The following is a 27,142-nucleotide window of genomic DNA, read 5'->3' as shown; positions in this document are numbered from 1 at the left end:
TAATTCAAAACAAACAATAGTTGACTCCACTCGCATCTATCTTATTTTCTCTTTATTCTTCTTCTTCTCTCTCTCTCTCTCTCTCTCTCTCCTTCTCTCTCTCTCTCTCTCTGTTTATTGAATGCAAGATGACATCGATCTTGGACGAAGCTTCAAATATTCAGACAAATTTGTCTTCTTAAGAAATAAATATCTTGAGGAGACAGTCAAACCTAGACAACATACAGAACAAAGAGTTGAAGACAGCCTCAAAACAACCACATTGCTATACTAGTCCACCACGTGACACCCGCCAAGGGAATGTTTTATATAGTATCCTATTGGAGCAGCAAACCAAGGCAAGAGAAACCAAATCCGTTTACTTTGAAAGCATATTAAGTAAAGAAGACAATCTTCCTAGGGCGAATCTTATTTGATTAGATTCCTGAATTTAAAATGAGATTTTCACCGGCGTCTTAGCTCATTTTTGATTACATTGGTAGAGTTTTAGCTCTGGATGCTCTCCCTTCCAGACAAACAAGCGTTGCTTACTGCTACAAAGACATGGCTTTATATAGTTAGATAACACTCCGGACCTGACATTGGACAATGCTATCGTCACGTCCGAGTGGGGGTCAATGAACCCACAAAATTTGGGAGGGGGGGTGTCAACGCATTAGGGACAAAGAGTCCAAGCACAATGGATGTTCATCTTTCACAGGTAAATGTTCCAGTAAAAAGTTCTTATTTCTTTAAGTTATCTATCTATCTATCTATCTATATATCTATCTATCTATCTATCTAATACACACACACACACCTTATTTCTTTGTAGAATATTTTGGGGATTCTAAGTAAAACTACTTTTTACAACATTTTTTACACATGGCTTAGAGACTAAAGACGCGGGGGATGGGACTAGGTAGGAAATAAGTGCTGATAAATAAAACAACTTGTTCCTAGCTGCCACTACAAAGTCTCGAGTGAGGTGAACTACTCAAACCAAATAGCAGGTGATCAGGTGACAGACTTGATTCAAATGTCAACTCCATTCACCCCCCCTCCCCGTGTTGTACCTAGTCATTGTTGACATAATAGTCGGTCAACTCAACCAGATGCATGCTCACCCCACCCTCTTTTATTGTCTCTCTCTCTCTCCTAAACTTATCTCCGGCTCCTTGATCACCCCCTCACCTCACCAGTTCCCTTGAACTTTCCAATGCTCAATACTGTCCTCTTGACCTCCCCTTCCAATAAAGTGTCCCAGCATCTTGTACAGTTCATAACCTTAACCATGGGCGTCTTAGATTAAGAAGTAAACTGCATGATCTGCCCTTGATGACATCATTCCCTTCTATACTTGTCGTCCTTCTATCTTTTCTGTTTCTCTTCTAGTGCACTAAGAGACAGCCCCCGAGGCTAGAGTTTGAGTCTTTCTAGGACATTATATCCTGTAGATCTATAGCTTTCTCTCGCTGGTACAACACCAAAGTGTATTTGTATAGGTCAGGGCAATAGAGTTCGGAGAAATGGAAGACACAAGGTAATAAATAAAGAACAAAAAAAATTCTCAGTCATTTCTCAATTCAACATTCAAAATAAAGCAAGAAAAGTTTAGTTCGTACACAATACTAGCAAACAAGAAATGAAAGAGTTTGTAAAAAGATATTAAGGTGAAGGTTGAAACAGAAATGAAAACTACAGGAAGCATGAAAAGTAACAAAGTGACAAAAGTAGAAACAAAAATGGAAAAGACACAGTTTCCTGTCTTTCTGTTCTTTGCAATGAGAACAAAGTCAAGGACAACAAAGTCAAGGACAACAAAGTCAAGGACAACTAAGTCAATGACAGCAAAAAAGATTTTCTGTTCAATTTACTTGAACTAGATCCCAGCCATATCGTAGGAGACTGGTGAGATTGGGATTTATACAGTTTAGAGTAACGTACTTTAGACCATTATTTTAAAAGATGGCCATTTTAGGATTTGTTTCTTTTTGTAGAATACAAGACAATTAGCGTTTTTTTTTTCACTAATTATCCCAACATTTCATAATTTCAAACTAAATATTAAGTTTTGTGTATGGGGAAAGTAATGGAAGTAATTTGGTTAGAAATTAGAACCACACGAGTTATCATTCCGTAAATAACAAACGAGTTTCGAAAAATGGTCCAGGGCATTGATTTCAGTGCAAGAATAGAGAGCGAAATAAAACAAATGTCGGAGAACTAGCAATCATTGAACGATGCACAGGGAGATCAATGCTATTCTGACATTTGATGAGACAAAATATCAAACTGGTCGCGAGTAATTCTATTTCTGTTGATGTAAGGAGAAAGGCATTGAAAGGGATGAAAGGGATAGGCCTCCAATAGTGTCTGACACACGCAATGTGCATGATCCTAATGATAACCGCCCATAAGTCACATCCTAATGACAATCGCCATATGCAACTTACTAATTATACCCGCCATAAGTCACATCTTAATTACACCCGCCATAAGTCACATCTTAATGACACCCGCCATATCCCCCCACTGATGACATATGTCATCACCACATCCTAGTAATATGTCCGCAATATGCCACATCCTAATGGCACCTCCATATACTACATCCTAATGGCACCCGTCATATGCCACTCACTAATGACACCCGTCATATGCCACTCACTAATGACACCCTCCTAATGTCAGTCATTAATGACACCCGACATACAGACCAAGTCAACATCTATGTTTTTAAGGAGAAAGTAGAAAAGTAAAATTTGTATAACACATTTCTTATCTTATCTTATCTTGTAGATTACAGACGTTAATTCAAAATAGAAAATAATTACATCCTACGTCTTTAATGTGACTATCTGATTCAGACAACCCATTCCATGCTTTAACAGCACTCGGGAAGAAGAAGCACTTGTTTGAATTTGTCCTAGCATATGGAATAAGAAATTTACCTCTATCTTTGTGTCTTTTTGAGTATTTTATTGAGGAGGTTTAATAAATTGAATTAAAACGTTGTTTGTTTTACAGGTATCTCAATAAATCCTCTTTCTTGGATTAGTTTTCATTCATAATCATATGCTATGAATCCTATGTGGAAAGTTCTAGATCTAGCTACAGTTCAATTTCAAAAAGTTAAAATATACAAATAGTTAAAATATAGAATAGTTCTCAGGACAAGAATAGCTACAGACGCCACCATCAAACTAAAGAGAGTGAAAATGTAGTTTTTATTACATTTCAGAATCTGTGTTATCATGCTTTGTGTCACGGTGTTGGTGGGCCTAGTCCCAGTGATGTACAAGTGGGACTCACACTACAAGTTGAACCAGTAAAGAGAAACAAGTTACGCATATAAGTCAAGGCTGGAGTGCTGTAGACATACTGCAAGATATATGCATGAGTGTGTGTGTGTATTAGAAGAATTATTTGTGTCAAGAAATATATAACTAAACTTATTGAAGGCAAAAATACCGTATGTAGATCTATGCCAGTGACATAGAAAGTATGAAACATATGCAAGTATAATGTCAAATCTCTAGACTCAATGTCTATATTGACATCAAAGAAATCAGAACAATTTCCTATGTACGCTATCCAGCTATAAAAACTTCACAATTGTCTTTCTTTAAAGGTGGTACAATCACGTCAGTCAGTTAGTCTATAGTTGAACAGGAAATCTGGGTTGTTTCTCTTGTTTAATGTTGGATAGCAATATTTAACTGTTAAATTGTTCATATATTAAATTTTTAAATTGTATTATGCCATTTTGTATAAGGTAAACGATTAATTCTAATTCGCGAAGTAAAAGAGACAGAGAAAAATTCCCCTAAGAGCTGATCAATTAGTCCCACAGTTTTAAATACTCGGGTTCACTTGTTAGTAATAGTGAAAAACTCTTTCATTGTTAGTACATTCTAATGGACAATAAGGACAAGAACTAGGAGACTATTTGACTTTAGAGAGAGCTGAAGAAAAAACAAATAGTCTTCAATTCCTCGGGTTCATTCATTAATTCGATAGAGTCCCAGTTTACAAAATGTGTGGTAGTGAAGAAATGTGTACAACTGCAATATTTGGTTGTGTTTCCTAAGAGTGCTCACTGTGGTAGTGAAGAAATGTGTACAACTGCAATATTTGGTTGTGTTTCCTAAGAGTGCTCACTGTGGTAGTGAAGAAATGTGTACAACTGCAATATTTGGTTGTGTTTCCTAAGAGTGCTCACTGTGGTAGTGAAGAAATGTGTACAACTGCAATATTTGGTTGTGTTTCCTAAGAGTGCTCACTGTGGTAGTGAAGAAATGTGTACAACTGCAATATTTGGTTGTGTTTCCTAAGAGTGCTCACTGTGGTAGTGAAGAAATGTGTACAACTGCAATATTTGGTTGTGTTTCCTAAGAGTGCTCACTGTGGTAGTGAAGAAATGTGTACAACTGCAATATTTGGTTGTGTTTCCTAAGAGTGCTCACTGTGGTAGTGAAGAAATGTGTACAACTGCAATATTTGGTTGTGTTTCCTAAGAGTGCTCACTGTGGTAGTGAAGAAATGTGTACAACTGCAATATTTGGTTGTGTTTCCTAAGAGTGCTCACTGTGGTAGTGAAGAAATGTGTACAACTGCAATATTTGGTTTTGTTTCCTAAGAGTGCTCACTGTGGTAGTGAAGAAATGTGTACAACTGCAATATTTGGTTGTGTTTCCTAAGAGTGCTCACTGTGGTAGTGAAGAAATGTGTACAACTGCAATATTTGGTTGTGTTTCCTAAGAGTGCTCACTGTGGTAGTGAAGAAATGTGTACAACTGCAATATTTGGTTGTGTTTCCTAAGAGTGCTCACTGTGGTAGTGAAGAAATGTGTACAACTGCAATATTTGGTTGTGTTTCCTAAGAGTGCTCACTGTGGTAGTGAAGAAATGTGTACAACTGCAATATTTGGTTGTGTTTCCTAAGAGTGCTCACTGTGGTAGTGAAGAAATGTGTACAACTGCAATATTTGGTTGTGTTTCCTAAGAGTGCTCACTGTGGTAGTGAAGAAATGTGTACAACTGCAATATTTGGTTGTGTTTCCTAAGAGTGCTCACTGTGGTAGTGAAGAAATGTGTACAACTGCAATATTTGGTTGTGTTTCCTAAGAGTGCTCACTGTGGTAGTGAAGAAATGTGTACAACTGCAATATTTGGTTGTGTTTCCTAAGAGTGCTCACTGTGGTAGTGAAGAAATGTGTACAACTGCAATATTTGGTTGTGTTTCCTAAGAGTGCTCACTGTGGTAGTGAAGAAATGTGTACAACTGCAATATTTGGTTGTGTTTCCTAAGAGTGCTCACTGTGGTAGTGAAGAAATGTGTACAACTGCAATATTTGGTTGTGTTTCCTAAGAGTGCTCACTGTGGTAGTGAAGAAATGTGTACAACTGCAATATTTGGTTGTGTTTCCTAAGAGTGCTCACTGTGGTAGTGAAGAAATGTGTACAACTGCAATATTTGGTTGTGTTTCCTAAGAGTGCTCACTGTGGTAGTGAAGAAATGTGTACAACTGCAATATTTGGTTGTGTTTCCTAAGAGTGCTCACTGTGGTAGTGAAGAAATGTGTACAACTGCAATATTTGGTTGTGTTTCCTAAGAGTGCTCACTGTGGTAGTGAAGAAATGTGTACAACTGCAATATTTGGTTGTGTTTCCTAAGAGTGCTCACTGTGGTAGTGAAGAAATGTGTACAACTGCAATATTTGGTTTTGTTTCCTAAGAGTGCTCACTGTGGTAGTGAAGAAATGTGTACAACTGCAATATTTGGTTGTGTTTCCTAAGAGTGCTCCCCAGATTCAAGTCGATTATTTGTTTGTCAACTTTTGACTTTCTTTTTGCTTTGTGATCACACTCCAAAACTTTTGACTTTCTTTTTGCTTTGTGATCACACTCCAAAACTTTTGACTTTCTTTTTGCTTTGTGATCACACTCCAAAACTTTTGACTTTCTTTTTGCTTTGTGATCACACTCCAAAACTTTTGACTTTCTTTTTGCTTTGTGATCACACTCCAAAACTTTTGACTTTCTTTTTGCTTTGTGATCACACTCCAAAACTTTTGACTTTCTTTTTGCTTTGTGATCACACTCCAAAACTTTTGACTTTCTTTTTGCTTTGTGATCACACTCCAAAACTTTTGACTTTCTTTTTGCTTTGTGATCACACTCCAAAACTTTTGACTTTCTTTTTGCTTTGTGATCACACTCCAAAACTTTTGACTTTCTTTTTGCTTTGTGATCACACTCCAAAACTTTTGACTTTCTTTTTGCTTTGTGATCACACTCCAAAACTTTTGACTTTCTTTTTGCTTTGTGATCACACTCCAAAACTTTTGACTTTCTTTTTGCTTTGTGATCACACTCCAAAACTTTTGACTTTCTTTTTGCTTTGTGATCACACTCCAAAACTTTTGACTTTCTTTTTGCTTTGTGATCACACTCCAAAACTTTTGACTTTCTTTTTGCTTTGTGATCACACTCCAAAACTTTTGACTTTCTTTTTGCTTTGTGATCACACTCCAAAACTTTTGACTTTCTTTTTGCTTTGTGATCACACTCCAAAACTTTTGACTTTCTTTTTGCTTTGTGATCACACTCCAAAACTTTTGACTTTCTTTTTGCTTTGTGATCACACTCCAAAACTTTTGACTTTCTTTTTGCTTTGTGATCACACTCCAAAACTTTTGACTTTCTTTTTGCTTTGTGATCACACTCCAAAACTTTTGACTTTCTTTTTGCTTTGTGATCACACTCCAAAACTTTTGACTTTCTTTTTGCTTTGTGATCACACTCCAAAACTTTTGACTTTCTTTTTGCTTTGTGATCACACTCCAAAACTTTTCTGCTTTTACCTAAAAATATTTGTTTGTATCAGTTCCGTTTGCGTTGAAGAGATTAAATGATTTTGAGATGAGCACAAAGTGAAACACTGGATCTCTTTTCAATGTAGCGTGTTAAATCCACAGCTTGACCACGTGATCACTTCAATGGGACATGCAAGCAACTGAGTGAGTTGTTTATTTATGTCAATGAATCTTTGAGCAATGGAATGTGTTTGAACAATAGAATGAATAGTGTGGAGGAAATAGATTTAAAAATCACAACTGCTAAGATAGTTTCATTAAATGAGTTAAACTTTTGAAAGATACTTTGTAAAAAGATATTAATGAACAAATAGCAAAAAAGTTTAAATTCAACAAGTAAGTCATAATTATAAAAAAAACTCCATAATACAATTTAAATAATTTATTAAAAAAATATTTTTAAAAAATCTTTGCTCAAGCCTGGTATTGAACTCGTAGTTCAGCGACTGTCAGCGCGATGTCGCAAACACGTTAGCCACTGAGCCAAAGCTACAACTGTGTACATGATGTACTTTCATTATATAGAGCTAGCTGTAGATCACCAAAACTTTTGATTCAGTTTTCCCCGAGTAGCAAACGAGCTATTAAACTGTTAAATTAATAGGAAAATCGTTAGAGCCGTTGTTCATACTCGAGTCCAGGTTCCACCGTCTACCCAGGCTCCATGAAGTTGTAACTTGAATGTATTTGATAACTAGATGTATTGTATTCTGTCATAGCATGTAGATAGTCAAGAACGTGTCTTGAAGTTGAACATAGCATGTAGATGTCAGAGACAGTGTCTTCAAGTTGAACATAGCATGTGGATGTCAGAGACAGTGTCTTCAAGTTGAACATAGCATGTGGATGTCAGAGACAGTGTCTTCAAGTTAAACATAGCATGTGGATGTCAGAGACAGTGTCTTCAAGTTGAACATAGCATGTGGATGTCAGAGACAGTGTCTTCAAGTTGAACATAGCATGTGGATGTCAGAGACAGTGTCTTCAAGTTGAACATAGCATGTGGATGTCAGAGACAGTGTCTTGAAGTTGAACATAGCATGTGGATGTCAGAGACAGTGTCTTCAAGTTGAACATAGCATGTGGATGTCAGAGACAGTGTCTTCAAGTTGAACATAGCATGTGGATGTCAGAGACAGTGTCTTCAAGTTGAACATAGCATGTGGATGTCAGAGACAGTGTCTTCAAGTTGAACATAGCATGTAGATGTCAGAGACAGTGTCTTCAAGTTGAACATAGCATGTAGATGTCAGAGACAGTGTCTTCAAGTTGAACATAGCATGTAGATGTCAGAGACAGTGTCTTCAAGTTGAACATAGCATGTGGATGTCAGAGACAGTGTCTTCAAGTTGAACATAGCATGTGGATGTCAGAGACAGTGTCTTCAAGTTGAACATAGCATGTGGATGTCAGAGACAGTGTCTTCAAGTTGAACATAGCATGTGGATGTCAGAGACAGTGTCTTCAAGTTGAACATAGCATGTAGATGTCAGAGACAGTGTCTTCAAGTTGAACATAGCATGTAGATGTCAGAGACAGTGTCTTCAAGTTGAACATAGCATGTAGATGTCAGAGACAGTGTCTTCAAGTTGAACATAGCATGTAGATGTCAGAGACAGTGTCTTCAAGTTGAACATAGCATGTAGATGTCAGAGACAGTGTCTTCAAGTTGAACATAGCATGTGGATGTCAGAGACAGTGTCTTCAAGTTGAACATAGCATGTAGATGTCAGAGACAGTGTCTTCAAGTTGAACATAGCATGTGGATGTCAGAGACAGTGTCTTCAAGTTGAACATAGCATGTGGATGTCAGAGACAGTGTCTTGAAGTTGAACATAGCATGTAGATGTCAGAGACAGTGTTTTGAAGTTGAACATAGCATGTGGATGTCAGAGACAGTGTCTTCAAGTTGAACATAGCATGTGGATGTCAGAGACAGTGTCTTCAAGTTGAACATAGCATGTAGATGTCAGAGACAGTGTCTTCAAGTTGAACATAGCATGTAGATGTCAGAGACAGTGTCTTCAAGTTGAACATAGCATGTAGATGTCAGAGACAGTGTCTTCAAGTTGAACATAGCATGTAGATGTCAGAGACAGTGTCTTCATGTTGAACATAGCATGTAGATGTCAGAGACAGTGTCTTCAAGTTGAACATAGCATGTAGATGTCAGAGACAGTGTCTTCAAGTTGAACATAGCATGTGGATGTCAGAGACAGTGTCTTCAAGTTGAACATAGCATGTGGATGTCAGAGACAGTGTCTTGAAGTTGAACATAGCATGTAGATGTCAGAGACAGTGTTTTGAAGTTGAACATAGCATGTGGATGTCAGAGACAGTGTCTTGAAGTTGAACATAGCATGTGGATGTCAGAGACAGTGTCTTCAAAATTAACATAGAATGTAGATGTCAGAGTGTGCCAATGTAAGCCTAAGTGCAAGTGACTCCACCAGAAACTCAGAACATAAGGTCTAAGAAAAGAATGAGAGAATGCTGGAGAGAAAGCTCAACAAACGTTCTAGTTCAACTCACTCTTGAAACTTGATAGAATTTTTCTTTTTTTACCAGCCTTCCACTAGTTCTCACTGTGACACCATTTATCAGGATCTAGCTAGACGGAGGGAAAAAAAGTGCTGCGCACAAAGTTAAAGTAGCAGACAAAGACAACTGTAAATAGCAGACATATTTCAGATAACCAAAATTCTCACAGGGTGTCTCAATTTATTTTCCAGATATCCGAAAAGAAAAAAAAACAGTAGGGGATCGCCATTCTCTTTCTAGTCTCTATTTATTTAGACAACTTTTAAAAAGCAAAAATAAAAACCAAAAACAAGTTCAATTTGATGACGATAAATTTTCAGTTGGCAAATACATCAACGCACGTGCGGACGTTGCACAGGAATAATGACTTTTTTTTTTATGTAGGCAAGAGTTTGAGACTCGAAAGATATTTAACCTAATGTCAAATTCTTTTCCTTGCCAACTATGCTGCTTTCCTTTGACTAGAGGGATTGGCAATAATGGATAATTACAGGAACAAATTCTTATCTAGAAATGAAAAAAAAAGATAGTTTTCAAGAAAAAAAAGTTTTCAAAGCATGGCGTATGCTGCTGGAACATTCATCTTTTCAGTTTGTCTTGTTTCTCCTCATTGCCTCCCTTTTTCTTGGAACTTCCGAACAATGTCAAGGTCATTTCGTCACGTGCTAGGGCCAATGACGTCAAACACAGATTTGATAACAAAGAAGATTGCAAATAAACTTTGCAGACATGTACAAGACGTGAAGAGCTGGGTGGAGGAGAACCGTTTAGACAGAAATAGATACAAGGCTAGATAAGCAAGGAAACAGCTCAAGTAGAGAGCAAGCAGAGATACGCCACGAGAGAGAGAGAGAGAGAGAGAGAACAAAACTTAACGGAGAGGGGGAACAAGAGAGGATAGAGAAGAGCAAAAGAAGAAGAGAAAAAAAAGAACGAGAACAAGAGAAAGAGGAAGAGAAAAAGGAGATAAAGCAACAAAATGAGAAGAACAAGAGAAGAGACACAGAGAGTAAAGGAAAGAGAGGTCAGGATAGAGAGAAGTTAAAAGACTTGACCAAAAAAAATCGTCAAAGTTTGAAGGTGACAATATTTAAATGTTTGTAGCAGTGTGTCTATGTTGCAGATCCCTGTAGCAGCGTGTCTATGTTGCAGATCCTGTCGGAAAACAGGAACAGTGAACAGGAACAGTGAACAGGAACAACAGGTTTAAAGCAACAATCAGCTTCTGGAGTTGGCGCTAGACCTTGAGTTCAGAGATCTGACTGTCTAACTACTAGGCCAGAATGCATGGTGTAGTATTTGTTAAAGGAGGCGGGGGGGGGGAACACATGATTCACTTAAACTTGCTTTCTAGATGTCCTGCTGTCTGTTTGGTGTACACATGATTCACTTCAACTTGCTGTCTAGATGTCCTGCTGTCTGTTTGGTGTACACATGATTCACTTAAACTTGCTGTCTAGATGTCCTGCTGTCTGTTTGGTGTACACATGATTCACCTAAACTTGCTGTCTAGATGTCCTGCTGTCTGTTTGGTGTACACATGATTCACTTAAACTTGCTTTCTAGATGTCCTGCTGTCTGTTTGGTGTACACATGATTCACTTCAACTTGCTGTCTAGATGTCCTGCTGTCTGTTTGGTGTACACATGATTCACTTCAACTTGCTGTCTAGATGTCCTGCTGTCTGTTTGGTGTACACATGATTCACTTCAACTTGCTGTCTAGATGTCCTGCTGTCTGTTTGGTGTACACATGATTCACTTCAACTTGCTGTCTAGATGTCCTGCTGTCTGTTTGGTGTACACATGATTCACTTAAACTTGCTGTCTAGATGTCCTGCTGTCTGTTTGGTGTACACATGATTCACTTAAACTTGCTGTCTAGATGTCCTGCTGTCTGTTTGGTGTACACATGATTCACTTAAACTTGCTTTCTAGATGTCCTGCTGTCTGTTTGGTGTACACATGATTCACTTAAACTTGCTGTCTAGATGTCCTGCTGTCTGTTTGGTGTACACATGATTCACTTAAACTTGCTTTCTAGATGTCCTGCTGTCTGTTTGGTGTACACATGATTCACTTAAACTTGCTGTCTAGATGTCCTGCTGTCTGTTTGGTGTACACATGATTCACTTAAACTTGCTGTCTAGATGTCCTGCTGTCTGTTTGGTGTACACATGATTCACTTAAACTTGCTGTCTAGATGTCCTGCTGTCTGTTTGGTGGACACATATTAAACACGTTATTTCTCATTCTCGGATCAAGTTGAAACTTTAAATGATATCTGGTCGAGTTTTTGTGAAGAGCACTACACTATCTGTAAACAAGTTCTTGTTTGTTGTTGGTGTTTTTAAATTGTACTTCAGTTTCCTACAACCTATTTTTGCGAAGCAGGATTTTCTTATTATGTTTCAACATGGTCAAAGTTTAGAACCAAACTTGACATAAGCTATTAGAATTCAGATTTATATCATATCTGTATATATCTTTAAAAGCTTTATACATGAAAAAAAAAGCTCAATTAATAATATGACTTAACTTTTTTATTTTAACAAATAGAAAAAAATCTAATTAATTAATTAATCTAAAAAAAATAAGCAAACCGTTCCGCTAAATACTCAGAATGTTCGAAGTGTTCCGTCAAGGACAAAGTTTGGGAAACACTGGTCTAAACCAAGGTACTATGTATGTATAGTATATCTACAGTATGCTCCTATGCCATGTTGGCCTAAACTCAACAAAGGAAATTTAGTGGGAAAAAATGTCCCAGTTCTAGATCTAAATCTAGCCTTTCTTTTTAATCTATTGTTCCTTTGAGGGAAACCATGGCTAGTGTGGAGTGAACTTGTTCAGAAATATAGAGGTAGAGAAAATTGTTGAAGATAATTGACAAACGGAGATTATTTGTCTAAGGCCTAGCGGTGATTGAGGGCCGGTAGGGTTACAATGTCAATAATATTTGGATGTTAAATAGCCCAGGGGTTGGAGAGTTCGTGTTTAGGACGTGGAAGAAATTGGAGCAAGTGCAAGTGTTAGAAGGTGGTTAGAGACTATGATTTCAGACTTGCTCGAGGGGGGAAAAAAACAAAACTCCACTGACTGTTCACGCCTTTCATTTTTCGAGTCGCCCCCCCCCCCTTTAACAAGCGCTCATTTAGTTTGCGGCAAGACCAATGATAGGTCTCTGGGCCACGGCAAGTTACTGACACATCCTATCCTTCAATCATACAATGGGCGAAAGATTGAAAGGGAAACATAAACTAATTCTAACAGCCTTTGTCATGCAATATCTCTCAAACTAAAGCTCAGGGTTAGAAGTAGTCAGGTACATATTGAATAACACATTTTAGTTGTACGATTTATGTTCAAGTAATTTTCAGTGTAACTATTGACCTCTATGCTATTTCTATATTCAATGTAACAATTGTTCAATATATTCAATGTAATGGACCGCTTGGCTATTTTCCTGTTTCATGCCATAATTGATATCTAATATAAGTGGCAAAATATTAACCTAAAATGTCAACTGAAATAATTTCGCCCTCTGTGACAGAGTGTCGCATGAGGTTTGCGGGACATGTTCTCCAACAAAATGAACTACGCATACAAAGAGTTGCGATGACATGGAGGCCTTTACGAAGAAAGCGCAAGCAGGGACGTCCTCGTATAACTTAGCGCCACACTTTCATGGAGGACCTCAGAACAACACCAGGTGGGAAGAGGCATTGCCAGTGACATATCTTTGAGGAGACAACTTGCCGCCCAATGCGCCAAACGGTGCGGGAGGATCTAAGTTAAGTCTAAATTATTAACGCGAAGTTCATTTCTTGGTTTCTTTGTGCAATGATAAAGACAGCCCACTTGGGCAACTGGCCAAAGGAGGAAATAGGGACGTAGTGCAACTTGATCACTGGGCTCAGGATGGAGTCTAATTACACTACAACCTTATAAACAATATGGGTACAGAAAGAGGTTACAAATCAATCACTATAGACACTAGGTCTTGAAACAATCAAATTAATGGAAGATGGTTTGGCTGAGGGGAAGAAGTCGAATCTCATCTACACAACCAGTAAACAAAACGGAGAGCAGAAGTGAAAGCAGTTCAAGAAATATCTAAGAACTAAGACATGACTACACGCAGAAATAATAACCCAAGTATTCTCTGGAATCAAAGGAATCCACAGGACGACTCTTGACACCCCGAACACCGGCCTGTTTCATTTCAACATTTTCTCTGCAGCTTCCATGTTCTCAAGTGTGGAGTAATAATGGTAGGAAAAAAAACATGACCGAAATTAATAGGATGTTGTGTTTTCAGGTCCTAGATCTAGTATTAAGATGAACATTGTAAAAGAAAACTTTTTTTTTCAGTAAAATATTAAATCGAAGAAGAGCTCAGTTGCCGAAGGGTTAGCGAAATGACCCGCAGTTAGATTTGGTTCGATTTTGTTAGATTTGGCTTTTCTAAGAAAAAAAAAACACAAGAAAAACATAAAAAATACTTTTAAAAAGAAAACTTATACGAAGTGTGTTTGTATCATTTAGTTTGAATCAGTCATGTCATTCGATTTGTAATAGATCTATCTTGACCAGCAACAATAAATCTGTGCGATTAGAAATATTTAAACCAATTAGAAAATAAAAAAGAATAACTAACGAGATATTGTTAAGGGAAACTCTTATCATTGTGGAGAAACTAGAGATATTTTGTTTTATGCCTTTAGCATTCTCAATTCGCTTGGATATTGTCACTTCTCTGGACCAGTTAGGGGGGGGGGGGAAGAAAGGGATATTTGGGTGAATTTTTACCGTATTCGCTTTTTAAAAGCATTTATAGATAAAAGGAAGAACGATCTGAATTCGAACTCATGACTCAAGCCGATATACTAACCACTCTGCTAAGAAGAAGATTGTATCTATTGTTTGTCACAAACTTACTTTAAAGCGGCAATCTTTAAAGGGGACTAATTCGGCTTATACCACCACTTCAGTCGAGTACAATTTTTTCCCTTGTTCGAGATACCAAACAAAATAATTAATTACCAATAGTCAATAAACTACTTGTTTAATTTTTAAATTGATTCCTGTGTTGTCAAATAAAAGAAATAATTGTGCAAAATTTCAGCTTGATCCGAGATTGGGTGTCGGAGAAATAACGTTTACAAACTTTTTACCAGACAGACAGACAGAGTGAGTTGATAAAAGCTTTCTAAAAAAAAAAAACTTAAACAATTAAAGTGCCAGTGACAGCACTACTATATTTAGAATCTTAGTCAGCTTGGTAAAGGGCAACGGGGGTTGCATGATAGCCTGGTATCACACACGCGATCTTTCCCATAATACCTCTGTGATTGTCTGACACTTTCATTCATTTTGGGTTCGTGTTCTCAACCTGTTCATATTTACTACCGTAACCTGTGTTCTCAATCTGTTCCTTTTGCTACTGTAACCTGTGTTCTCAATCTGTTCCTTTTGCTACTGTAAGCCGTGTTCTCAATCTGTTCTTTTTGCTACTGTAACCTGTGTTCTCAATCTGTTCCTTTTGCTACTGTAACCTGTGTTCTCAATCTGTTCCTTTTGCTACTGTAACCTGTGTTCTCAATCTGTTCCTTTTGCTACTGTAACCTGTGTTCTCATTCTGTTCCTTTTGCTACTGTAACCTGTGTTCTCAATCTGTTCCTTTTGCTACTGTAACCTGTGTTCTCACTCTGTTCCTTTAGCTCTTGTAACCTGTGTTCTCAATCTGTTCATATTTGCTACAGTAAACTTACTCGTTTTAAAGCACATAGATATCTTGGAGATTTAAGATAAAGTCTTTACTTTTCTTTCATACAAAATAGGAATAAGGGTCACAACAAAATAGGAATAAGGGTCTCAACACATGCAAGATCCAACAGTTTTAACACAGACTGTTCACAGACATGTATTAACTGTAAAATGAGATGATAATGTGTACACAATCACACACACACACACACAATGTCACACACTCACACACACCTTTTACCTTTTTCTTCAGAGGACCTTTAGGGAAATGTTTTTAATCTTCCTTATAGTGCTGGAAAGAACATAGAACATAGAACATTTCGTTTCTAAAAATGAAGCAGAAATATTCTATACAGAAATCCATTTGAAATGAAGATGTTGATGTCAGTCCGAGAGACAAAACTAAACAAGAAAAACTTGAAGTATTTAGCCAAATCTGTGCATAATGAAGAATTTTTCCCTTGTTGGCATTGAAAAATAATCAATAACCAATAATTGATTGACTAATTGATTATTTTTTTAAATTCATTCATGTCTTGTCTTGGCCAATAAATAACAGTGCAAACTATCAACTGGATCTGAGAGGGAGGCTGACAGAACGTGTTCAAACTTTCACTAGACAGACAGACAGACAGACAGAGTTGATATGAACTTTGTAAAAAGAGAAGTTCTCATTTTTCTCTTACAAACTCAAGCAATGAAAATAAAAAGTTTCACTCCTGTGAATGCAGTATGTAGTTGACGCAATATGAGAGTACTTTTGAGCTGCAGGGGCCGACAGTACAGTCTAGTTCTGCATTGACTCCTTTTTTAAAATTTTGTTTGAATCTTACTTTATTTTGTATTGTAATAGCGGTAGAGTCACGTGCAAGGGACATTGGTCAAGACATCATCTACTTTAGTCACCATTTGGGCCAGTTCATTTTAAATTTGAAGATAAAATTAGTCGAAATTTAAAACATGTTGTAAAAATAAAAAAAGTTTATTAATACAATCTATAAATTCAAAGAAAGAAAATTAAAAGGTACATTACAGATCAGTCACTGTTTTATTTTTTATTTCAACTGTAACTCAAACTTAACTAATGACGGCAAAGTTTTAAAAAAAAAAGATCAAATCTCCCTTAATTTGCATACATTTTCTGAGCTTCACGAAATGCCCACTAAATCAAGTATGTAGCCTCCCCACGTGTTCCCGCTTCCAGCACAAAGTTTAATTTTCAGACTAATTTCATGTTGTAAGATTTTTTTTCATTTTCAGATTTTCAAAAAAAAAAAAATAAGAAAAATTCAATTAGCTTCTGTTTCTTCGGAATTTTTTTGTGTGTGCTTCTAATCTAAATTCTGGACCATCTATTTTTTTTTATGTTTCAATTTCTAAAAGTTTTTTTTAGATTAAAATTTTAATTACAGCGACTCGAGTGGATGCTGTTCACAAAGCTGGTGGGAGAATGTCCAAGTTGTCTATGTTCAGGGAATCCAAACAAACAATGTTGGCAGTTGAACAAAGAACACGTGGAATCAAGAAGAATATCAAAGTTTGACTATCAAACTGAACTAATCAACATGACTATCAAACTGAACTAGTCAACATGACTATCAAACTGAACTAGTCAACATGACTATCAAACTGAACTAATCAACATGACTATCAAACTGAACTAATCAACATGACTATCAAACTGAACTAGTCAACATGACTATCAAACTGAACTAATCAACATGACTATTTAAAAAAAAAAAAAAAAAAAAAAAAAAAAAAAAAAATGAACTAATCAATATGACTCAAACTAAACTAATCAACATGGCTATCAAACTGAACTAATCAACATGTCTATCAAACCGAACTAATCAACAGTTCAAATGAGCCAGGCTGTCCATGACGTAACTAAAGTGTTTATTTTATTCAGTTAATCATATGTCTTTTAAAAACCTTTGCATTGTTAAGCTTTATTTGTTCGATTAACATTATATTTAAGTTTCAATTAAATATTATCTTTAAACTTATCATTATTATTATCTTATCATTTTAATTATCATTGAATGTTCAACATATAAATCGTATCATTTATTTGGATTAAGTTTTTTTGTGACATTACAATCTTGAATGTTCAACGAATTCAATTCTGAGTGTAGAAAGCAGTTTTCACAAGATCATTTACCAGTGAGAAGATTCACACACACAAAGCGTTATGATCGCTTTTTTCCTGCCCGAAAATCAAGGCCGGTCCAAGCAATTGCGGGGCCCTATGCGAAACGGACTGCGCGGGGCCTAGTCTGGGTAGGGATAAGCATAATGTATTTTGTATAAGAAAATACATTCGTTTTTATAATAAATTTTTATTAAATGAAAGCTAACAATGCCGGTTTTTTTAATAGAGCGTAGGATTGGCACTCCAAAATAACAATTTTGTCAATTTAAAAAAAAAATTTATTAGTTTTTTAGGAGATTTTTTATTTCAGGAGATTTCCAGAACCTTTTGGTATATTTTGCAATTACAAGAGATTTCCACTAGCCTCTGGAAAATCAGGAAGCCGCGCAAAACCTGTTATTATATATAATTTATTATGTTTTAATTTAATAATTTACATCTAGAATTTGCACGGGCCTATGAAAGTGCGGGGCCCACTGCGACCGCATAGGTTACAGTGGCCTAAGTACGGCCCTGACAAAAAGTAAAGACTTACTTTAATACGGATAAATGCTGATCAAATACAGAATGTTTTAATTATTTTATTTTATTTGTAACTTTTAAAAAGGCGAATTCTATGCTAATAAACTCTGAGTAGGGTATGATGTGTGGTGGAACTCTGAGTAGGGTATGATGTGTGGTGGAACTCTGAGTAGGGTATGATGTGTGGTGGAACTCTGAGTAGGGTATGATGTGTGGTGGAACTCTGAGTAGGGTATGATGTGTGGTGGAACTCTGAGTAGGGTATGATGTGTGGTGGAACTCTGAGTAAGGTATGATGTGTGGTGGGGTGGTGGTGATCACGAGTTGAAATCTTGATGAAAGTTGGAATTAGTACTTCGGGATTTTGAGGATATTCTAAGTACATGACATTAGTTGTGGGAAAGTCGAGGCAGTTGGTCGTTGTACTGGCCACATGACACTTTTGTTAACCGTCGGCCATAGAAACAGACCAGCTTTATTCAATAAAATATTGACCACAAGATTTGAAAGGGAAACCTTTTATAGTTTCGAAAGACTGTGGCGTTATCGTGTATATATATATATATATATATATATATATATATATTGAATAAAATATGCAGCTTTCTATACAGTTTTCTCAATAGTTTAGTACTAGGCACGAAAAGAAACTATTCTTCGTCTTTTGATGTCTGTTGACAGAGATATGTCTCACTTGATCATGTATATTGCATGACCTGACCTGGAGACAATAAATATCTTCAACACATTTACCATTTTATATTCAATACATTTTATCTCCTGAGTTCACATTGATTGTATAATAGATCTAGATGTTGGTCTTATAATGAAAAGTCGATGAGTTTCACCGATCAATTTTATATTATTTTTTTTTTACTTATCGCGCACAGTCAATTGTGACAGCCTTTGAAGACATCAAAGAGAATAGATTCCATCTAAATAGACAGAAGACTTTCTACTGGAACAGGGTAAGCTTAATTTTGATATAGAAGCGAGCAAGAATGACTGATCTTTATATGTAAAACGACAGATCTATTATATTGAACAATATTAATCCTTAGAGGGAAACAAATAATATTGAAACAAGAAAATATCATCTCTCTTTATATCTATGTGATATTACCAAAAAAGATATCATCTCCCTTTAGATCTATATGGTATAAACAACAAGATATCAGCTCTCTTTAGATCTCTGCCATAATGTGCAAGTCTTAAAAAGTAAGATAAGAATCGTGAACTATTTCTAGGTCGACAAATAATACGTCAGGAGCAGGAGACCTGCTTCACGTCTAGATTGTTGAGTCGAATATATCTTCACAAGGCTAGACAGAGTCAATGTTTAATACTTGTAGTTTAAAGACAAGCAAAAGGTTTTAAGTTGATATCTCTGTCAAAAAGATTTTCGTGTAATCGATGCAATTATAAATATATAGACTTGAAGTGAAACTCCAAAGAAAATATGCTTGTATAAATGCTGTTCTACATTGAACCTTTGTATTTACGCTTAATATATAGACAGTGATCCTAGTGGAAGTCAAAACGAAAATAAATGAACTACAAAAAGGTTTACTAGAAAGCTTGCCATGTTTCACGGCACTCAGACTTCAAACGTGTTCATGCTCATTTGGGAAGCAAAGCCAATCAAAAGAACAGCCAGCTCTCTAAGCATGAAATTCAAAAGTAGAATGTTTAGAATATATATTAAAAACACTATATGGTGAGCAAAAGACAAGAAATAGATAGTGACAACAAGAGCTTGAGAGAGAGAGAGAGAGAAAGAGAGTAGTGACGTACAATCTCCTTTGAATGTTACAAACTTAATTCTCCAACGTTGGATTGACTTTGTTTACTTGACCAGAGGAAGTGATTGGCACACTACTTGGTCTAGTCGGTCTACTTTGACACGGTTCAATAACTCGTACTCTTTACTCCTACTCGACTCTCTACTCCTACTCGACTCTCTACTCCTACTCGACTCTCTACTCCTACTCGACTCTTTACTCCTACTCGACTCTCTACTCCTACTCGACTCTTTACTCCTACTCGACTCTCTACTCCTACTCGACTCTCTACTCCTACTCGACTCTTTACTCCTACTCGACTCTCTACTCCTACTCGACTCTCTACTCCTACTTGACTCTCTACTCCTACTTGACTCTCTACTCCTACTCGACTCTCTACTCCTACTCGACTCTTTACTCCTACTCGACTCTTTACTCCTGCGCTATCCTCCCAACTTAGTCAACCAGCTCTACATTTCGCGACGCGCACGCCACTGACTGTTGTCTGATACGCCCGTGTGCATACCTGACAAAGTCAAGAATAAATTTTGGAATTTTTTTTTTTTTTTAATCTAAAACTTTGCATTTAAATTTCAATTCATCTAAATCAATAACTTTAGTTCAAGAGGCTTGATCTCCATCATACAGAAACGTTTTATTGAGAAAAAAAAAAAGCAAAAAAAAAACAAAAAAAAACTAAAAATGAATTCAAAAACCAATGCATCCAAAACAGAGCAGCAAACTGAGACAACAATACACACACACAGACACACACACACACACACACACACACACACACACACAAACACACAGACACACACACACAGACACACACACAGAGACACACACACACACACACAGGGGATGTCTTTTATGTGTGTGAATAATATTGACGTTGTGATAAAGCAAGCTTAGAAATTAATGCACGCCATTAGCATTTTTTTTCTTTCTCTTTTCTGTCTCCCTCCTTTCCTCTACTCTCTCTCTCTCTCTATCTCTTCTTCTATTTTCTCGCTCTCTCTCTCTTTCTCTCTCGATCTCTTCTTCTATTTTCTCTCTCTCTCTCTCTCTCTCTCTCTCTCTCTCTCTTCTTCTATTTTCTCTCTCTCTCTCTTCTTCTATTTTCTCTCTCTCTCTCTCTCTCTCTTCTTCTATTTTCTCTCTCTCTCTCTCTCTCTCTTCTTCTATTTTCTCTCTCTCTCTCTCTTTCTCTCTCTTCTTCTATTTTCTCTCTCTCTCTCTCTCTCTCTTCTTCTATTTTCTCTCTCTCTCTCTCTCTCTCTTCTTCTATTTTCTCTCTCTCTCTCTCTTTCTCTCTCGATCTCTTCTTCTATTTTCTCTCTCTCTCTCTCTCGATCTCTTCTTCTATTTTCTCTCTCTCTCTCGATTTCTTCTTCTATTTCCTCTCTCTCTTTCTGTCACTCTATTTTTCTTGATCTATTTCTTCTCTTTCTCTATCTCTCAATCACTGTTTTTCTTGATGTCTTATTCTCCATATATATATATATCTTTCTGTCTTCCTCTCTCACTTCTTTCTTTCTCTTTGTTGCCCTCTCTCCCCCTCTCTCTCTCTTCATCTTGTCTCTATCTTTGTTTCTTACTCCCTACTTCTGTTCACTCTCTCCTCATTTCATCCAAACCTTGATGAGCTGCACAGGAAAGAAACGGTCACAAATTCATGAGGTCATATGCTAAACGAACGTTATGAGTTAATTAACCTAGATCTAGGTTGATCTTTCTTTCCCCTCCCCAGTGAGCTGTAGAACCTGTCCTTTGGAAGTCTTGCTGTATAGAACTAGTTCTCAACCTGCGACTCTATAGACAATAAAGTGTGTGGCAAGAATCGAACGCGCTGAGGGGGGTGACTGCACTGTCCTAGTTGTTTAGTTCAATCATTCATGTTCTAGTTGTTTATGTCAATCATTCATGTCCAAGTTGTTTATGTCAATCATTCATATTCTACTTGCTTAGCTCAATCATTCATGTTCTAGCTGTTTAGCTCAATCATTCATGTTCTAGCTGTTAAGCTCAATCATTCATGTTCTAATTGTTTAGCTCAAAAAAAAAGATTGCTGTTAAACGAAGATTATGTTCTGGTTTATAAGATATAAGTGAATCCTAGAGGTGACACCTAGATCTCATCTCACAAGGAAAAGACAAAGAGAACTATGAATTTGAACAAAAAATTAAACCAAATCTCTAGGAGATTTTTTTTTTCAGGTTTTTTCAATTGAGAATGAATCTCTTGGTCTTTCAGCACACACACTTGTTGTTTTAGTTGGCAGCCGCTTATCTTTCACTAGTAGTACAACATCTGGAACATTGTTTTGTCTTTCTAGTTGCCAACTCTCGAATTTGTTCCTTTTTATCATTTTCTTTATGTATTTATTTTATTCTATTGTATGATTAAATGACCTTTACAGAATCTGCCCTAGAGATTGTATGGACTGATAGAGTCAAAAAAAGACATCTATCACCCAGGCACTGAACTATATCTCTTTACTTTTTGGTTCTCTTTTGCCTTGTTTTTAAAAAAAAAAGTCTTTTAATGTAAACCGGAAGCTAATACATCATAAGGTGCAGAGTACTGTGATTAACTTAATTATAAACATCGCTAATATAAAAAAAAGATCGTTTTAAGAAATTCCCTCTATGAAAGTCACAAATATCTTAAAGCTAAGACTAAATCCATTCAGACCTATAAGAGTCACAGAAAATAAGAAGAGAACAAACGTATATAAGAGAACGAGTTCTTGCAGAGACCATCTTATCATTAAATACAAAGATATTACTTCCGGTTTCCGCACACCGCCCTGAGCGGTTCCCCGTATATTGTACAAACCGTTTTCCTCTTCCCATCAGCCCAATGGCCCAGTTATCGGTTAGCGCTGACCGCTCGTCCCATCCATCTACAGTAGCAATTTATCTCTCTTCTATCTCCCACATGCCTCCCGTCTGGGACAGATTTACCTCAATGCGCTCGCTCCATAAATATAGTTCATAACAAACGTGGAGATACATACACGCGGTGTGTTTGTGCGCGCGTGCGTGTAATATTAGAAATATCAATGTGTATAATTTTTGATGACTAGATCTGTGAGGAACCGACAATGTTATGACTGGCCGCCTCCTTTTTGGACACAATGAACCAATGATCTTGTGGAATAACTTTCTGTGTAGAAGAATGGTTGCGTAGCCAATACGAAACAGACAATTAGTCCATAATATTTAATAAACCTTTGACTCGACTGTACTTATCCAAAACACAGTTACAACATTGTAGTAATTGTACCTAGATCTCTACATGCGAGCAGTACTTACTACATGCCGGCCAACTCAATACATCAGATATAACGAAACCTGTATTGCCGACTGCCTAAACACATGAACACTAAACGACTGGATCGCGTGCTTTACTAATGGATAGTGTATCAATGTTATGGATAAGGTCGAAAGGGTTTAGCCCAATGGTTCTCAAAATGTGGTCCTAGAACCCCTCACTGACTTGTTTCATATGTCTATTACACACGAGTCTATGACGACCTAAACCAAAGATTTAGAGATATCCTTCACTTAGATGTTCTCGACTGGGTGTTGAGCCCTTTTGAACGTAGACATCCTCCGATCCTAATCACAGATGAATCCATTCTAATACAGGAGCAGTAGATTGAAATATCAACAAACGTTGAACTTAAACCAATGAGACCGAAAATTTGGCTTTCAAAAACAGATTCCAATTTTATGGCCTGCATTATGGGTCATGGCCGTCTTCTTATTGGCTACAACGTGAATTCGTTGCCGTAATAACAAATCAAAGAAACCGACTAGAAATGTGTAGTGCTACTTGCACACATTGAGCCGGATATAAATACACTCATTAAATCTCGCCAGCCTCATCCAAGTCATACAATTTTATAAAATTTGATTTCAAACATCAGTTATAATCTCAATAAACAACCCTTCAACATTGTCTTTTTAAATTTGTAACTTTTGTATTATACACTTAAGTAGCTTTTCCCTTAGGGGTCCGTGGGCAAGTTTTAACTAGATAAATGAGTCGCCGGGTTAACAGAATATGAGAATCACTTGTTTAACCAACCAGAAAAAAAAACACTTAGTATGAGAACATGTCTGAAAATAAGATAAGGGTCAATATTGTGTCCTTAGAGGGACAAAGCCACTCCCATCAATACTGTGTCCTTAGAGGGACAAAGCCACTCCCATCAATACTGTGTCCTTAGAGGGACAAAGCCACTCCCATCAATACTGTGTCCTTAGAGGGACAAAGCCACTCCCATCAATACTGTGTCCTTAGAGGGACAAAGCCACTCCCATCAATACTGTGTCCTTAGAGGGACAAATCCACTCCCATCAATACAGTGTCCTTAGAGGGACAAAGCCACTCCCATCAATACTGTGTCCTTAGAGGGACAAAGCCACTCCCATCAATACTGTGTCCTTAGAGGGACAAAGCCACTCCCATCAATACTGTGTCCTTAAAGGGACAAAGCCACTCCCATCAATACTGTGTCCTTAGAGGGACAAAGCTACTCCCATCAACAATGTGTCCTTAAACGGACAAAGCTATTTCCATCAATACTGTGTCCTTAAAGGGACAAAGCCACTCCCATCAATACTGTGTCCTTAAAGGGACAAAGCCACTCCCATCAATACTGTGTCCTTAAAGGGACAAAGCTACTCCAATCAATACTGTGTCCTTAGAGTGACAAAGCTACTCCCATCAATACTGTGTCCTTAAAGGGACAAAGCTACTCCCATCAATACTGTGTCCTTAAACGGACAAAGCTACTCCCATCAATATTTAAGAGATGTCTCCTGATACTAAGGCCGCCTGTATCAAAACATCTGTTCTTCATTTTTACCTTTCATTCTGGATGCCGTCCTTTAAGTGTATGAACAGAGAATTGTATTATCGGTACACATTAAGTAGATTTCGTTGTAAACATTCAAGAGTCCAATAATGCACTAACATGTCAACAGATACAGCCTAACTCGTTTGTTGCACTAATGTTTGTATACTTGATGACTGATATCTAATGAAGAATTTTATCTCCGGTCATTTTTGTGTGGCGGTTTTTTCTTTTCTACTTACATTATGCCCAGTCTACTCTATAAAGTGATCAATAAAACTTCAGTCGTGGAGAGGCCATGTTTTCTTCACCTGTTCCAGTCAACAGATGAACAGATTTGAACCGCGGTCAGCTGTTGGTCTGACCACTAGATGGCCAACTAGTAGTGAACCGAAGAGTGCTCCTGCGCAGTAGCAACGACCCCCCCCCCCCCAGGGCATTTCTTACATTTTTCTCTAGTTTGAATGCATCCTACACGAGCCGCACACTGCGCTCTTTGTTGACTACTCTCTTTTTTATTTGCACTAGTTAGTGTCATAATGCGAGTGTCGTTACATTTAATGATTGTTTACAAGTCTTCTTAAAAGTCTTATTCGATGTAATGATTGTTTGTCTTCTTAGAAAGTGTCATTACATTCAAAGATTGTACGTCGTTTTGAAAGTGTCAGTACTTTCAGTGATCCTTCAATGACTGTTAGTCATGCCCCCGGGAGCAATGATCCCACTCACGCCATGGTTTTTACGCCACTGAAGCAGTTTCTCAGTGGATGAATGCCCTTGTTCTGCACCTTTGGCTACTCACTGCCCCAGTTCAATAGGTGAAATGTTAAAAGTAATCAGAAAAACATTTGTAAAAAATACTTTAAAAAACAAAGCTTCTATTAAGTGTAATTGTATTAATTAGTTTGGATCAGTTATGTAATTATATATAAGATTGATTGAGTACCTTGGTGAATGTTTACATGATTGTTTTTTTTTAATGCATAAAAAAATGTTCACTCAGGGCGCGAGTCCTCAATTGGACTAAATTCAACTTATACCACCAAATCTGTCAAGTATGATTTCTTTCCCTTGTTCGATACCAGACAAAATAATTAATTACCAATAGTTAATTAACCACACTTGTTTTTTTTTTCTAGATTCTTATGTTGTCAGGTAAAAGAAATAATTGTGCAACATTTCAGCTTAATCCAAAATTGGATGTGGGAGCAATAACGTGTAGCCTAGAAACATTTGACCATACAGACAGAGTTGATACAAGCTTTGTACAAACATGACTTATTCAACGTCTAAAGTATTCAAGTAGCAACCTGACCACCTTCTCATCGCCATACATACCCCCCCCCCCCATTTCCAAGTATTCAATTCAGCAAATTCCCAAATGATATTCCCACACTTCTATTAGAGCACACACGTCTGTCTAGTACAAGGGGAGATCGGAACCTCCTTACAACATTGCCTTTTTTTTTTTGGGTCCGGCCAAACCCTTTGAAGTTTAGTGTTAGAACTGTATCAACACCAGGCTCAACGTCAGACTTGGCCGCGCCCCCATGCCCCCCCCCTCCCGTCCACAGAACAACGTAAACCTCCATGGTTTATTGTACCCGACAGACTGCGTGTACCATTAACACGCGCCCTTTGATCATACAGTGATAACATTCTTACTTGGGGGAAAGCAAGGAGGTACTATAACCATTGTTACCAGTACCTCATTCAATCCCTTAATATCGTGTAATCTCCTTTGATATCTTTGAGTAGTCACTAGAAAGTACTGGAAAGAAAACGTTTGCCACCACCATTATTTATTTATTTATGAATCTCATTTGAGCACATTCATGTCAACTTAGAAAGTATTGAAGATTTGCTCACAGGCGATTCTAAACTGCAACAAAAGTGCGTTCTCTGAACTGTAACAAAAGTGCGTTCTCTGAACTGCAACAAAAGTGCGTTCTCTGAACTGAAGAATTTGAGATTGTTAATTATTCCTTATTTATCAGATCTAATAATCAAACAAAATATTTTCCAATAAAGGAATTTAATAAACTAAATTTTAAAAAAAATAAACGATTTTTTTTTGGTTTCACATTCAGTAAAATTGTCAATTAAGAAAATAGCGGTTGATTGAAATGTTATGACACATGCACCATTCGCTAAGTTGATCAAGTCACTTTCCTATCATGTGAAATCTTCACGATCAATTTCAAACAGGAAAGACACACACACACACACAGTATGATCTTCACGTTCATTAAAAGCACTAGAACTAATGTCGTGTATAAGCCCACTGATTATATTTCATTTCCCACCATTCCAGTGATATAAACAAACGGCTAAATAACTAGCAAAAATATCCTCTAATTAATGTACACATTGATAGGTAACGGGAGCACAAGAAGAAAAACCTTAGATCTGGGTTTCCTTTTGTTAAACTTGATGAGTTCAAGAAATATCAAGCTTGATGCCACTTAGTTCATTAATGAGGGAAAAAATAAAAAGATAAACTTAATTAAAGGCAAGAAATACGAGCTGTATATTTGAGTTGATTTATAGATCCAAAACATGATTCTAAAACTCATTATTAAATCAAATTATCAAATCTTTTTATCTGTTTATGCATTTATATTTAATTTAATTTTTTTTTTTTTGA

At 36.9% G+C, this 27,142-nt stretch overlaps 1 protein-coding gene across 5 annotated transcripts in view; it reads right to left on the bottom strand.

The window, feature by feature from the left end:
- The window catches only part of LOC129921980 (somatomedin-B and thrombospondin type-1 domain-containing protein-like), a 126,475-nt gene that overhangs the window by 34,045 nt on the left and 65,288 nt on the right, over positions 1-27,142 (bottom strand). The window lies entirely within an intron of this gene.

The sequence above is a fragment of the Biomphalaria glabrata genome, chromosome 12, assembly GCF_947242115.1.
Source record: "Biomphalaria glabrata chromosome 12, xgBioGlab47.1, whole genome shotgun sequence".
Classification (NCBI taxonomy): Eukaryota; Metazoa; Mollusca; class Gastropoda; family Planorbidae; genus Biomphalaria; species Biomphalaria glabrata.
Note: the sequence above shows the minus strand (reverse complement) of the source record. Positions and strands in the feature narration are given on the sequence as shown.